We start from the raw sequence: 14,641 nt of genomic DNA, 5'->3' as shown, positions 1-14,641 counted from the left end.
CCTAATCTAGATCTACCCCAGACCTAACCCAGACCTAACTTTGACCTAATCCAGACCTAACCCAGACCTAACCCAAACCTAATCTAGATCTAACCCAGACCTAACCCAGACCTAACTTTGACCTAATCCAGACCTAACCCAGACCTAACCCAGACCTAATATAGATCTACCCCAGACCTAACCCAGACCTAACTTTGACCTAATCCAGACCTAACCCAGACCTAACCCAGCATAGGAACACGCTAGATTTTACTACAAAGTCTAACTAATTTTGTGTGCATTCAACCTGGATTCATTTCGTTTCTGACGAGTAAGGAAGTTGAATTCCGTCCTATTTTTGGGGTTTCGAGACCTCGGGGGATCGGTGAAATTTCCACCCGATTCGTTCCTTACGACCACACCTCTTTCGATCACGATTTATCACAGTGTCCCTGACGTCGGTTAGAGCTGCCGGGTAAATCCATCGAAAACGAACGATATCCAACGGATGGTAATGAAGACCAAAGGGTGGCCCACGGAAACCCCCGTCAGCCAGAATTCAAAGCCAATTGCAACCGTATAATGAGAATCTCATTGCGAAACTTCGCGACGGCGATGCGAACATTCTCATTCTCGCTTTATGCCGCGCGTACAGAATTCGTAGTTCAATTAAAAACTTTATTTCAGAGCCCCGACGATACTACAACAACCTTCGCCGAGTGAATAGACTAAAAAGAGCATTTTTATATCGTCGAGTTTATTTAACTAGAACCGCAAAGAATCGTCGACATCGCGATCGGTGTTTCCGAATTTTTCGTCGAAAGCAGACTGTTTTAAAGAGAAAACGAGCATCAGGCGAGATTTAAACAAGATCGAGTGGCCAGCAAAAAGTTTTTCAGAGTCCGCGGTGTGGCTTAATACTTGGTATTATGGCGGCTGATGGATGACGGTCGTTAATTTTATAATTTTAGCAACTAGCGTCGGTTACCTGCGAGCCAGTCGATTTTACGGCAATGCAGTCGGAGAAGTGGAAGGAACGAACGGAACCGGGGAAAGAATGGGAAGGCGCAGGTGGATGGAGGACAAGCAAGCAGAGGAAGGTGCGGAAAGTCTGCGGATGATTGGCCGCTGGAGCCACCCCTGGCGTTGGGTACTAATATAAGGCTAGGTGGGATATACTCTTACAAATTGTCTGCTGCTACTGCCGCTTCTTCGCAGGAGGGTGCACGCAGAGGGGGATTTGTCTCCATTAAAGGGATTGAGCTTTTGTCGTACTTTACTTCCGCTCTTTTCTACTATTTCCACGTCTCTTACAACCACTCTCCTTTTGCCCTTTGAAGTTTTTCCCATCGCTTGTTCATTCATTAAATCCGCCGCGGTGTAATGGCCGTCACCATTTTCGGAGGAACATGTTCGAGGACAACGCTCGAAAATCGCCACTCTTTCCCGCGTTTTTCTCGAACTGGTCGAACGTTTCGATACTCGACGCTTCGATCGTTTGGTCAACTCTGTCGTCCCTGGAGTCCGCCATTTTTCTACAGCGAAGCTCTCGTTGAAAAGAAAACGATTGCTTGTTAATTCGTTTTTTATTTGTTTCGTCGGTTGGTCAGTAAAATTATATTTTTCAAGAAGGTTAATACTTTCTATTAATCCTATTAATGCAATTTTGTTTTCGAATAAAGTTTCTGGCAAACTATTCCCTGCGCGTTTAAATTTGATTTCAAGAGCAGCAAAATTAAAATTTGTGAAAGACTCGAGCAGTTACAGTTAATACCGACGATGAAGGAACCGGTTCGAACGAGATAAGTCGAAACAACAATAAAGGTAAAGAAGTACCAGCGCTAAGAATGTCGAACAAACCAGGTTGTAGAGCTTCGATCGGGCGGTGACAAAATAGATGAAAAAGCGTTTGATAAATCGAGGCGATTCTTTACCGGGGCTGCACCGTTTCAAGTATACTTCAATAAATTCAGAAATAAATCTTATTGCCCGGAAGAGCCCGATGCACTTCATAATGAAAGATAATATTGGAACTTGTTACAAGCCTATTGTAACCGACGATTCGTCGTCGCGTATAATTCCATCGGAATATTTATTTGCGTCGTTGTGCCGTCGTTTCCGGTTCATTTTTGTCAGCGCTGGAGAACGGAACAATTCATTTTATCCCGTTGAGAGCACTTCTTTCGAGAGAACTTTACACACTCGTTAACCCCTTTTCCCCTATATTTATTCTACGTTTAGCGAGCACACGTTGTAACCGACTTTTAATTTCCTTGGGACGCAAGAAAATCGGTTATCATCGTTAGATCCTATATTTGATGATAAAACAATCATAGGCTACTTTTTGATTTAGTAACTAGATCACGAAACAAAAGACGATGCAACTTGTGATACTTTCAGCTAGTGGCCAAAGATAAGCCATGCTTTTGATGTTTGAAGCGTTTTTTCTCGGGAATTATCACAAAATTTTTAGAAAACACGAAACTCGCTTCATATGATCCACGTAATTCCAATTCCGATTTCGCTCTGTTTACATTTTTCTTGAGATTTGCTTCTTCGACTACTCCATTATTCTTCGCGTCTTTAACTTCTCCATCTCCAGCGGTGTCTTTACCACAGCTTGGAAACATTTTTCAGCGTATCCTAACACCTAATGTTACTTCCTCGAGTTTTCTTCGCCTTATCCCTGAAAACTTCTTTTCCCTTCCAAGTCCTGGAAAAGCTCTGTACCTAGCAGCTGCAAAGATTTCTTGGTTCCACGCGGGTTAATCCGGTCTTTCGATGCGGGTTTTGTACCAGCTATAGCTCCCTATCAACTTTATTACGTATCACGCGTTCCGTGGATTATTTTCTTAAACTTTGCAAAAATGAAATTACGGAATTTCGACGCTATTTCTCGCAAATAAAAATCCAACTTTGCTGCTACGGTACGGTTATTCAAAGTGTCCCATTTTTACCAGAAACGTGGCTTTAAAATTAAATTCTTCCGAGATTCAAGCATGTTCTAATAATTCTGACAATTACGCGGGAAATTTAAATATAGATGTGCACGTGTCATTTTATTTTTATGCAATTTCAACGAAGTTTTGCACATTTATAGAGCTTCGAATAATAAAGTCAGCGATATACGACTAATTTCAGACGATTAATAATCGATAGTTGTCTTGTTCGCAACTTTTCTCGTTACCCAAACTATTTTCATTGGAATTTTATCAACCTTCTGACTATGGCGCGCCCTATGAAGAATCCATCAACATAGATGGCGCTGCGACTGGTGACCAAAAACCCGGAGATTTAAGTCTTAATTCTTACGGTTTAAAAAAATAATAAATGGAAATAATTCCATGTCGAATCAATTGGTGAAACAGTAAAAGATGTTACAGTAAAAAAAATACAGAGGGCGTAAATTTACGTCTTTCCTATGTATTGATAGACTTGTGAAACAATTGTTAATTGTCGAGTTACTTGTCTTTTGTATTCCAAACGATCGCGGTATATTTTTTTAATAATCGATAGTTGTCTTGCTCGTAACTTTTCTCGTTACCCAAACTATTTTCATTGGAATTTTATCAACCTTCTGACTATGGCGCGCCCTATGAAGAATCCATCAACATAGATGGCGCTGCGACTGGTGACCAAAAACCCGGAGATTTAAGTCTTAATTCTTACGGTTTAAAAAAATAATAAATGGAAATAATTCCATGTCGAATCAATTGGTGAAACAGTAAAAGATGTTACAGTAAAAAAAATACAGAGGGCGTAAATTTACGTCTTTCCTATGTATTGATAGGTTTGTGAAACGATTGTTAATCGTCGAGTTACTTGTCTTTTGTATTCCAAACGATCGCGGTATATTTTTTTAATAATCGATAGTTGTCTTGCTCGTAACTTTTCTCGTTACCCAAACTATTTTCATTGGAATTTTATCAACCTTCTGACTATGGCGCGCCCTATGAAGAATCCATCAACATAGATGGCGCTGCGACTGGTGACCAAAAACCCGGAGATTTAAGTCTTAATTCTTACGGTTTAAAAAAATAATAAATGGAAATAATTCCATGTCGAATCAATTGGTGAAACAGTAAAAGATGTTACAGTAAAAAAAATACAGAGGGCGTAAATTTACGTCTTTCCTATGTATTGATAGGTTTGTGAAACGATTGTTAATCGTCGAGTTACTTGTCTTTTGTATTCCAAACGATCGCGGTATATTTTTTTAATAATCGATAGTTGTCTTGCTCGTAACTTTTCTCGTTACCCAAACTATTTTCATTGGAATTTTATCAACCTTCTGACTATGGCGCGCCCTATGAAGAATCCATCAACATAGATGGCGCTGCGACTGGTGACCAAAAACCCGGAGATTTAAGTCTTAATTCTTACGGTTTAAAAAAATAATAAATGGAAATAATTCCATGTCGAATCAACTGGTGAAACAGTAAAAGGTGTTATCGCGGTACATTTTTTCCAAAGCTTCGACGAAAGTTACGGATACGACTAAGCCCGCGCGTGGTTTCCACCGGCGAGCTCGCCGCTAAATGACGCGGACATTTATCAATGAAATTATGAAACTACTACAAGAAGATGTCTTCAGTTCTACGAGATTACGAGGATCAAGGCCCGTTAGTCGCAACTCCGGGACCCAGACTTTAACTGGTTTTAGTCAAAGTGCCGTAATTCCCTGCGACGAAAACGTAACGAGTTCCCGGGGAAACGGGGACAATCTATCCCTCCGCGAGCGTCTGGCTTGTCCCTCCCCGACGCGGAAACTCCCGGAAAGTAAAAGTACGAAATCCCGTACGCAACTTTAAATTAAGGCAGTTCGTTTTACTCGCGTTCCGCGTTCTTAGTTCCCCTGGCCGCTCGACGTCTTAAGCTATGGTCGAAAGTAAGAGGTTAAAGATGCGTGTGAAAAACTCTCTGCTACCTCGATCCTCTTCCTTTTATCTTCACCCGAATGAAATATACTCTCCTCTGGCCGGCTGTTAAATAAAAGAAACGTTTTCGATCACTCTCGACAAATGACACCATTCTCTTCCAGCATATTCATTCTGTCTCGAGAGATTTCACCGGCCTAAAATAATGGAATCAATTTTTCCTAAATGGTACACAGTAATTTCTATAGTTCTACTGTCTTGTAACTCGAGTGGAGTCGTTTAAAAAGAAACTAGAAATTAAATACTATAAGAAGTGGGATTGTTGGAATCCGGGTGGTCAAGTAATGCTCCTTTTGTATAGTAAGAGTTTATTCATTTACATTGAACTCACGCCGAATTCAACTATTAAGAATGACGGAATTTGCAGCGGAATTTGACTTTTTGGCAAGACGTTAACACCAGCAGACTTCTTGTGCAACTCTGAGCCCCTGGGCCCTGCGGGCCGGGTATATATATGTCTTATCAATAGTAGGGGAGGAGGACCCTTAGACCTAGTGACTAACAGACGATGACGTATCGATCTTTGACCTATTGGTCATCCAACAGGATCGTTGGCGTCCATCATGTTTAGTCTAAGAGTAGGTATCGAGTGAGGTTTACCATACGCCTCTGACCATCCTCGACAACCCTTGCAATACTATATTTTTAACCAAAACTGTGAGAACGTCGAGCGTTTAATTTCAACGTTTATAGCTTATTTTTTTTATTTATTAAACGACGTAAGTAGATTCACTCGGTTGCACGTAGCACGAAACTTGTACCTCGGTAGATATCGTCATCTCGTAACGTCGCAGCAAATTGGTAACAAGTTTCTCTCTGCGGGCCATGCGCAAAACATCTCCGCGAAACGAAGGTTTTTGCATCGACTGCGTCGAATAAGAAGTTGTTACCGATGGTAACAACTCACTCGCTATCGCCAACAACTTATCACTCGAAGTGTATTTACTATTATAACTTCGCGCATGTATCCGAAAGCTTGATTTTACTACGGTCGTCGTAGCAAGAAATATCATTTGAATACGCGCGACGCCTCGTAGCTCGCGTCCAATAAAAACGACAGGATTAACCGTTCCCTTAAGCTAAGGTAACCTGGGATAACGTATACGAGCCGTGAAGTTTTCGTTTGCACGGGAATGCAATTGCAACGACGATACATATGCGCATTTTTATAGCTCGCTGCTTCGTAATAAAACTCGCTGGTAAGAAATATTAATAGCTTCCGGGCACGTGTATCGATTATTACAGAGAGATATTGATTACGAATGGCAGACAGTAAAATCCAGCTACAAATCCACCGGACACGTTACGCGTTAATTAATTTCGATACACGAACAATTACTTTTGCAACTCGGTGCTCATCAGTAAACTGTGGATGTTTATGCATTTATGGGAAATTTTAATCCTCAAAAAACTACAGAATGCATTTAATATGCAAAAATATAAGATACGAATTGTTATATTTAGGGGTTGAGACAGCCCTCTGCGAAGCTTTCGTTTCATTAATTCTATTAATATGTAAGGATTGCCGAGGATGGTCAGAGAGGCGTGTGGACGTATTCAAATACGTGAACAACTAAACGTAACGATATAATTATATTATTTAATATTTACTAACGATTTAACATAAAGAACATAAAAGAAAGACATAAAATGTAAACGTAAAACTGTGACTGCTCTCGACTGCTGTTCGATACAGAGTGACGTTCCTGCAGTCAAAGTCGACCCTTCCTTATTTCTATGTTATAATAATGATCTAAACAAAACGCACGTTCGAGACGCAGCCCCTAAAACGTATTTCAGCTTAAACCTAAACACCTCACACGATACCTACTCTAGCTTAGACTAAACACTCCTATCGACGCCAACGATAACGGTTCTCCGAACCACACACATACACTCCTTACAAATAAAAATCTGAATTTGCATAAAGATCCGCAGTCTACTCATCAGTCATCACGGTGGAGGAAATTAGGATACAGCAAAACGTCGATTGTCCCAATTTCGATACTATCTATGGCACATGAGTGACAAATTTTTAGAGTTTAATCTCTGGTGTTGTCTTCCATGCTCGCCGCCAGAGGGCTCGCGCTCTCACAAACGCTCGACCTACCCCTCTAATAATATTTTTAGAAACCTAACTGTCGCGCAGCGAAATCATTTTTAAGAACGGGATTTTATAACAACGAATATTTGCGTCCAACGCAGGTAGCTTGGAAAAGGGTCGCCGTAAGCAGACCATAGAAGCAAGGCAATTAAGCATTTTAGCGACTAAAACCGTCCCCATAAACATAGACTCCTCGACAGCTGCACCTCACGTGCAAACACCCCCAATAAACCATACCTGCCCCAACGACAAACATTTTCCCAAAATATTTAAACATTTAAGACACGCCTCAAGAGCATTCCTGATACACCCTCCTCCCAAGCACCACCAATAAGAAGCCATCCATCTCGCCCTTTCCACTAATGAAAGCAACCAACCACAACTTCACCGAGTCGAAAAGCGCTAAAAGATACGACTGTTAGACTTCACAATGACTGAATTATTAGCTGAGTGGCTTCTAATCACTATAGAGGGGTAAACTCAACTCTCAATGTTCATAACTCAAGTACTCTGTCAATAAATTCGTAAATTCAACAGAATTTTGGTAGTCAAAGATTAATTTAAAGATTCAAACTTCAGCTCGGTTATTAAAATAATTTTAAAGAAACCCTAACCCAGACCTAACCCAGATCTACTTCAGATCTAACCCAGACCTAACCCAGACCTAACCCAGATCTAATCCAGACCTAACCCAGATCTAATCCAGATCTAATCCAGACCTAACCCAGATCTAATCCAGATCTAATCCAGACCTAACCCAGACCTAACCCAGATCTAATCCAGACCTAACCCAGACCTAACCCAGATCTAATCCAGATCTAATCCAGACCTAACCCAGATCTAATCCAGATCTAATCCAGATCTAATCCAGATCTAATCCAGACCTAACCCAGATCTAATCCAGATCTAATCCAGACCTAACCCAGATCTAACCCAGACCTAACCCAGAACCATGAATTTGGTACACACTTTAAAAAATCTTCGAAATAAACAAAACTAAAATTCAGAAGCTGTCAGAAACAAATGAGTAATATTTATTCGTACAATTTTGCAAGTTTTGACTGTTTTAGTACGCAATACGAATAAAAAATGAATCTCATGGTAATATTTTCAAGGCAATTGTCGTTGTTATCAATAATTTATTCAAGCTGGTCCACGAAAAACAAAACTGTACGCGAGAGTTAGTCCTCGAAGATAAAGTTTCCGTGTCTGGCGGCGCGAATCTATCCCAAACCGAAACTGTCGTGGATCGATAAAGATAGATGCGGCGGATGCATGTGCATCGACACCGAGTTTACGACTTAGTAACCATCAAAGTCGTCGGGGAGAGAAACCGAAAGGCGCATAAAATAAAGAGGTCTGCCAGGAATACGTTACACCGACAAACCATTTTGCTTTAAAGCAAATCGTTCCTTTCCTCTTGGCTTTTGCAAATCAGTTTCCTTTCCCATCCACGATTCGAACAACCGAGTTTCATTTGGAATTTTTCTCTTCGAAACATTAAAAGGACGGTGTACACGACACGAGGGAATTTTCTAAGCTCACAGTTATCGTTCGGGGATCAAAGATTGGAGAAATAATTAACCGGGAAAGGAGCAAATTCGTTTTCAGGGATTATGGTAGATTCGATACAGATGTGCTCAGCCAATAGCATCGCAGGAAAACAGCTTACCAATCGTTTCATGTGGCAGTTTCGTTTAAAGTTTTCCATCTAATCCGTTTGAGTGCATCGTCTGAAAAGGCTCTCGTCTTCTCTACAAATCTGGCGAACTTCGAGCAGCATCGGGCACAAACAAGTTGCAACAGTATTTTGAATAGACGACGGCAAGTTTAGAGAAGCTAACGAGAATGAAAATGTGATAAACATGAGATCGTAATATATCAGACGACGATTCTGTTAAAAAAAGAAAATGTCGACCGATACTTTCTTACATTTCAATCCGTTCCGCCAAGAAATACGAGTCTCGGAATCGACTCGTTAAAAATACACGAACCAACGAAGTAATTCGAGTTACGTACACAGAAAAGATACCCGTTAAATCGAAAGCTGCCTTTTATACAGGGTGTATTACGATTTTATCCGCCCTGTACCGTATCGATCCTTTCACGGCGAAGCGTACAGCGGGTTGCAATCCACGGCGGGCTCGGTATAGCTGGTAGAAAGCATCGATCTTTGAAACCAACTCCTAGACACGTGTCAGGCTGCAGAAGTGACAAATAACCCAAAAGCGATTTCTATGGAGCTCTATGGAAGATTTTGAGACAGCGATCGTCGAAGTTCGGGCGGGCGGAGATTTTCTTCGCGCTGAAAGGAGCAAGACTCCCACCCCCCCCCCACGTTGCACCTGGAAACGTCGTTCTACTTAAAGACGATTAATAGCGACTCGTGATTAATGACGAAGCGTACTTCCGTACAACGAGTGCTATAAGATCGATCAACACGCCGTGGAAGGGCGAACCGAAGGGATCCCGCGAGTAATTTCCATACAAGATACACGATCCAGGAAGAGCTTCGAGCGCTTTACGTACCGGCGGCGCGAGTTTCCACGAAAACCCCGTCGCCATAATGAAGACGTTACCCGTTTGATGTTTAAACAATGGCTAGTTTACCGAAAATTCTCGTCTGTTGATCTTTTCTGCTTCGCAGCCTCCGCCCGGGAGGGTCGCGATAATGTACCATCACACCGTGAAATCGAGTTGAACAACTTCTTTCTGGATCGAGAGGAGCGCGATGGAAAAAAATAATTACGCGATAGGCAGCTTTAATTACTTTGTAACTCCGTAAGCTAATCGCGTGGTTTAAGAACTGTCGAACATTGAGGTTATTCCACTCTGGAATAATCCACTTTTCGATTATTATGTTTAGTTAATGGTCAACTTCTTGAAAATGTGCTCCTCAATTGCGATTCCAGCTATGCAGTTTTTAGAGGTTTGAATGAAAATTGATTACTGAACCCGTAGTTGGTATTTTGGGTTTGTTTAAATCCACGTTGCTTGAGGATTTCTCACCCCTTTCTGGGCCCCTTTTCGAACCACTTTGCACTACGATGTTTTTCGTGTATAGGAAGGACGAAGGGAAGCAAAAGCTAGGATTTTTGAACGACTGGAGCCGAAAATGGCCAACTTCTTGACAATGTGCTCCTCAATTGCGATTACAGCTATGCAATTTTTAGAGGTTTAAATGAAAATTGATTACTGAATCCGTAGTTGGTATTTTGGGTTTGTTTAAATCCACGTTGCTTGAGGATTTCTCACCCCTTTCTGGGCCCCTTTTCGAACCACTTTGCACTACGATGTATTTCGTGTATAGGAAGGACGAAGGGAAGCAAAAGCTAGGATTTTTGAACGACTGGAGCCGAAAATGGCCAACTTCTTGACAATGTGCTCCTCAATTGCGATTACAGCTATGCAATTTTTAGAGGTTTAAATGAAAATTGATTACTGAATCCGTAGTTGGTATTTTGGGTTTGTTTAAATCCACGTTGCTTGAGGATTTCTCACCCCTTTCTGGGCCCCTTTTCGAACCACTTTGCACTACGATGTATTTCGTGTATAGGAAGGACGAAGGGAAGCGGAAGCTGGGATTTTTGAGCGACTGGAGCCGAAAATGAACGCGCGCGATCAACGCAAGAGAATTATAGGGATTTGATTGGTACGTATACAAACTATGGTCGGAGGAAAGTGACACGTCGCGGTTTAATATGATTTAGAATTCCATCGCGGACCCCATTTAAAACTGTCAAGCGTGAAATTCAGAAACGAGGGTCTGGAAAACGTCACAATTTTCGAGCAGCTGAAACGTGAAATGCGATTTAACCCCGCCGAGAGATCGAAACTTTTCGAAGCTATCTCGTGTCCACCGCTTGCATAAATAACGCGACGTGAAACACCGTTTATTTTGGGGAACGCAGGGCACTGGCGGCGGGAAGGGAGAAGGTAAACTTCCGGTCTCTCGGGTAGAGTGCTCCGGGTAGCAATAAAACCTTCGTCCGCCGCGTGCTCGCGTATTTTCCTACTAATGTCTCGTATTTATTGCCATTTTTTCCCCCCTTCGAATCCCACGAAACGTTCACCGTGTGTTTATTAATCTTAGAACGATTTTTTTCAGCCCCCCCCCGTCTCTGACTTCTGGGATCATTTCTCATCTTGGTGGAACGCAAATCAAGTAGATTTCTGATTAATTATTTTTTTTACGGGGTGTTTCAAGCTCTGATAATAATTATAAACCCAACGATGTTTTCGAAAATTTTCTTCTTTGGAGATTCGAGAAAATAAATTCCTTTTAATCCTAACGTGGGACAATGGTCTTGCAATCGACGCAAAATGGTACTTTTAAAAAAGTAAGAAGAGAGAAGCGGAATTGTATTACATGTAGAATGATTTTCTAACGCCATAATAATAAAATTAATAACGTTTATAAGATGAAAGTAATAATAATAACTACTTTGAGGAGGTATGACGGCGCCGAGACGTTTAAAGCAGCTACTCGAAAGGGATTGTAAATTAGGAAATTCTTCGGTGCTCGATCGCATCGCGGAATATTTTACTGCTCGCAAGAATAAACGAATACCAGCCAGGGAATCTGGAAGACAAGAATGTTCCCCGTTTGATCGAGATTCTTCCTCTTGTCGTTGCGTCACAAAGTAACGGAGTATCGAATTCCGGTACTTTGGGAGAACCAATCAGACAAAACAAATCACTTTTCCGGGAACACCGATAAGCCGAATGCGATCCCCGTTACAAAATTCTGTTATATTCTGGACTCCGTTAAAATTCCACCAAATTCGACGCTAGTTTTTGCGGAAACGGGATTCGAGTTAATTTCGCGGTTTCTATGGTTTTTATGGTTTTACGAAGAATCCTTGCCCCGCGACTCTTATGTCTGACCTTTGTCCACGACTACCAGATTTCTTTCTGCAGTGTATCCGCTTCTTCCCGTTTCTTCTGCCGTCGGTTAACTCGAGTACACCGGCGGAAATGCTTTCGACGCAAACAGAAACCTTAGCGTGGCTTATGGACGCGCATCGTGGAACTACAAAGGCAAGAAATTTGCGTGGTCGACGACACCGGGAGGGGGGCTTCAACCGTTGCTTTTCAACTGAAAATCACTTACACTCTGGCACAGTTGACATTCCAGCGGGAATTTTATCATTTAACGTAGGAATTAATCGTTTGTTCGTTTCACAAAAATCTAGGGAATATTTGTGCACAAGGATCGTTGGACAGTGGACGTTATCGCGTTCCAAATTTTATTAATATTCTGGGAATACAGACAGACGAGTTATTTACATAAAGTATATTATGTAAATATTGGGGTAAAACTGTTGTAAAGGGGAGATAAAATCGAAGATTAATCGTGAAATTAAGTTCATTATAATGATAGAATGTTAAGGTAGTTTGTAATACATGGAATCTACTTTAGACGAGGGGGACCATTTTTACCTTTTTGGCGTTTTTTATTTTTACTTCTGAGTCAGAGGGTTAGAGGGTCAATTTAAGGGCCCACAGTACTACTATTGACTTTTAAGGGGTCAAATAAATGGACAGTGTGCAACAGTGCTTGTTACACTCAAATATGGTCAAAATGGTAATCTAAAATAAGACACTATTATTGATTTTTCATCCCCCTTATCTCGAAATTGTTCAATTTACTAGCTTGGGACCATTGGAACTTTTCATCAAGACATAACGAACTACATCGTATCAAAGTGAGGACCATTTTTTACCTTTTGGGCGTTTTTTTATTTTTACTCCTGAATGGGAGTCAATTCAAGGGCCCACAGTACTACTATTGAGTTTTAAGGGGTCAAATAAATGGACAGTGTGCAACAGTGCTTGTTACACTCAAATATGGTCAAAATGGTAATCTAAAATAAGACACTATTATTGATTTTTCATCCCCCTTATCTCGAAATTGTTCAATTTACTAGCTTGGGACCATTGGAACTTTTCATCAAGACATAACGAACTACATCGTATCAAAGTGAGGACCATTTTTTACCTTTTGGGCGTTTTTTTATTTTTACTCCTGAATGGGAGTCAATTCAAGGGCCCACAGTACTACTATTGAGTTTTAAGGGGTCAAATAAATGGACAGTGTGCAACAGTGCTTGTTACACTCAAATATGGTCAAAATGGTAATCTAAAATAAGACACTATTATTGATTTTTCATCCCCCTTATCTCGAAACTGTTCAATTTACTAATTTGAACCCATTGGAACGTTTCCTCAAGACATAACGAACTACATCGTATCAAAGCGAGGACCATTTTTTACCTTTTGGGCGTTTTTTTATTTTTACTCCTGAAGGGGAGTCAATTTAAGGCCCCACAGTACTACTATTGACTTTTAAGGTGCCAAAAAAATGGCCAGTGTGCAACAGTGCTTCTCACACTCAAATATGCTCAAAATAGTAATCGCAAATAAGGCACACTATTATTGATTTTTCATCCCCCCTATCTCCAAACTGTTCAATTTACTAGTTTGAACCCATTGGACCTTTCGTCAAGACATCATATCAAAAGTTCAGCTAATTTAACAGGGGGCCATTTTCCTTAAGATCTGTCCTGGGCCCTTTTTTCGCGTAAATATGCGTTCTATTTGATTTTTTTCCGATTTATAGCAAGCTTTGTGTTACAAGCAAAGCTAAGCAAGCATTAAATACTTTAATCACTCGATCTTATCAAGTCGTAATTAAATAATCTGTCGAGCAAAGTTTCCTGACCGCTGGTACTTCGCAGTCGACGCAGATCTCTGATCGTTTTGTTCCATTGATTTCAATTAGATCAAAGTCAGGCCAATAACGATTAAATCAGTCGATCTAAATCTTCGCTAGTGCCAACGAATTCGACGTTTACAATTGGAATTGAGATTTGTGCTTCGTTCGGTATTAACCATCGACAGTTTAATGAACTTTGGAAACGACGCTGCAATATTGAACGACTCTGATACATTTGTTCTCGCAGAATTACAAATTTAAACGGAAAGTAATGCAAAGTGATTCAAAACGATGGGACCACGTTGTAACACACAAATTCCATAAGCAATCGTTACAGTTTTGTTAAAAAATTGCTCCCGAAATCTGTCTTTTGCTCGAAATGCTCTTCGTCACTCTGATCTGAGTTACCCTAGGTTACCCCAGGCGGCGTGACTTGATTAATTTAGAATTTATGGTGCTTTAGCTGTTTTATTCCCCGTAGGAAGCCAAGTGGGGGGCCCCATGCACTTCATGTATTACAATATTTGCCGTTTCTAACGGGTATTTGGTCAGCGTCAGCCTGCACAGTCGCGTTTCCTGCTATTTCAACGTCATACTTTACAGCTTTCACTGGCAGTAATGGCAGTTAAATGAGATCGATTTTCCATTCTCGTTCAACTCGTATGGCGCGTACGTTGCGTACGAAATGAAGTTTCTAAGTGATTGAGCTACTCACGATACACAAATCGCCCCATTTGGGGACGATCGAACGTTATTGAATATTAGTACGCGATGGGAGACGATAATAAATTCGATGAAAATTGAAACGATCCGAAAACGAGAGCTCGTTTTCTTACGAATGAAACTTGGAAAAGAAATTCGAAACTCTAAAACGAAAATTTACTTTCGAGTGTCCACACGCGA

General features: G+C 40.9%; 1 protein-coding gene across 5 annotated transcripts in view; it reads right to left on the bottom strand.

The window, feature by feature from the left end:
• The window catches only part of LOC122399634 (CUGBP Elav-like family member 2), a 502,219-nt gene that overhangs the window by 188,608 nt on the left and 298,970 nt on the right, over positions 1-14,641 (bottom strand). The window lies entirely within an intron of this gene.

This window comes from Colletes gigas, unplaced genomic scaffold, assembly GCF_013123115.1.
Source record: "Colletes gigas isolate AHSC1104 unplaced genomic scaffold, ASM1312311v1 Colletes_gigas_Sc00014, whole genome shotgun sequence".
Taxonomy (NCBI): Eukaryota; Metazoa; Arthropoda; class Insecta; order Hymenoptera; family Colletidae; genus Colletes; species Colletes gigas.
The sequence above is the reverse complement of the archived record's forward strand: the minus strand, read 5'-3'. Positions and strand labels throughout refer to the sequence as shown.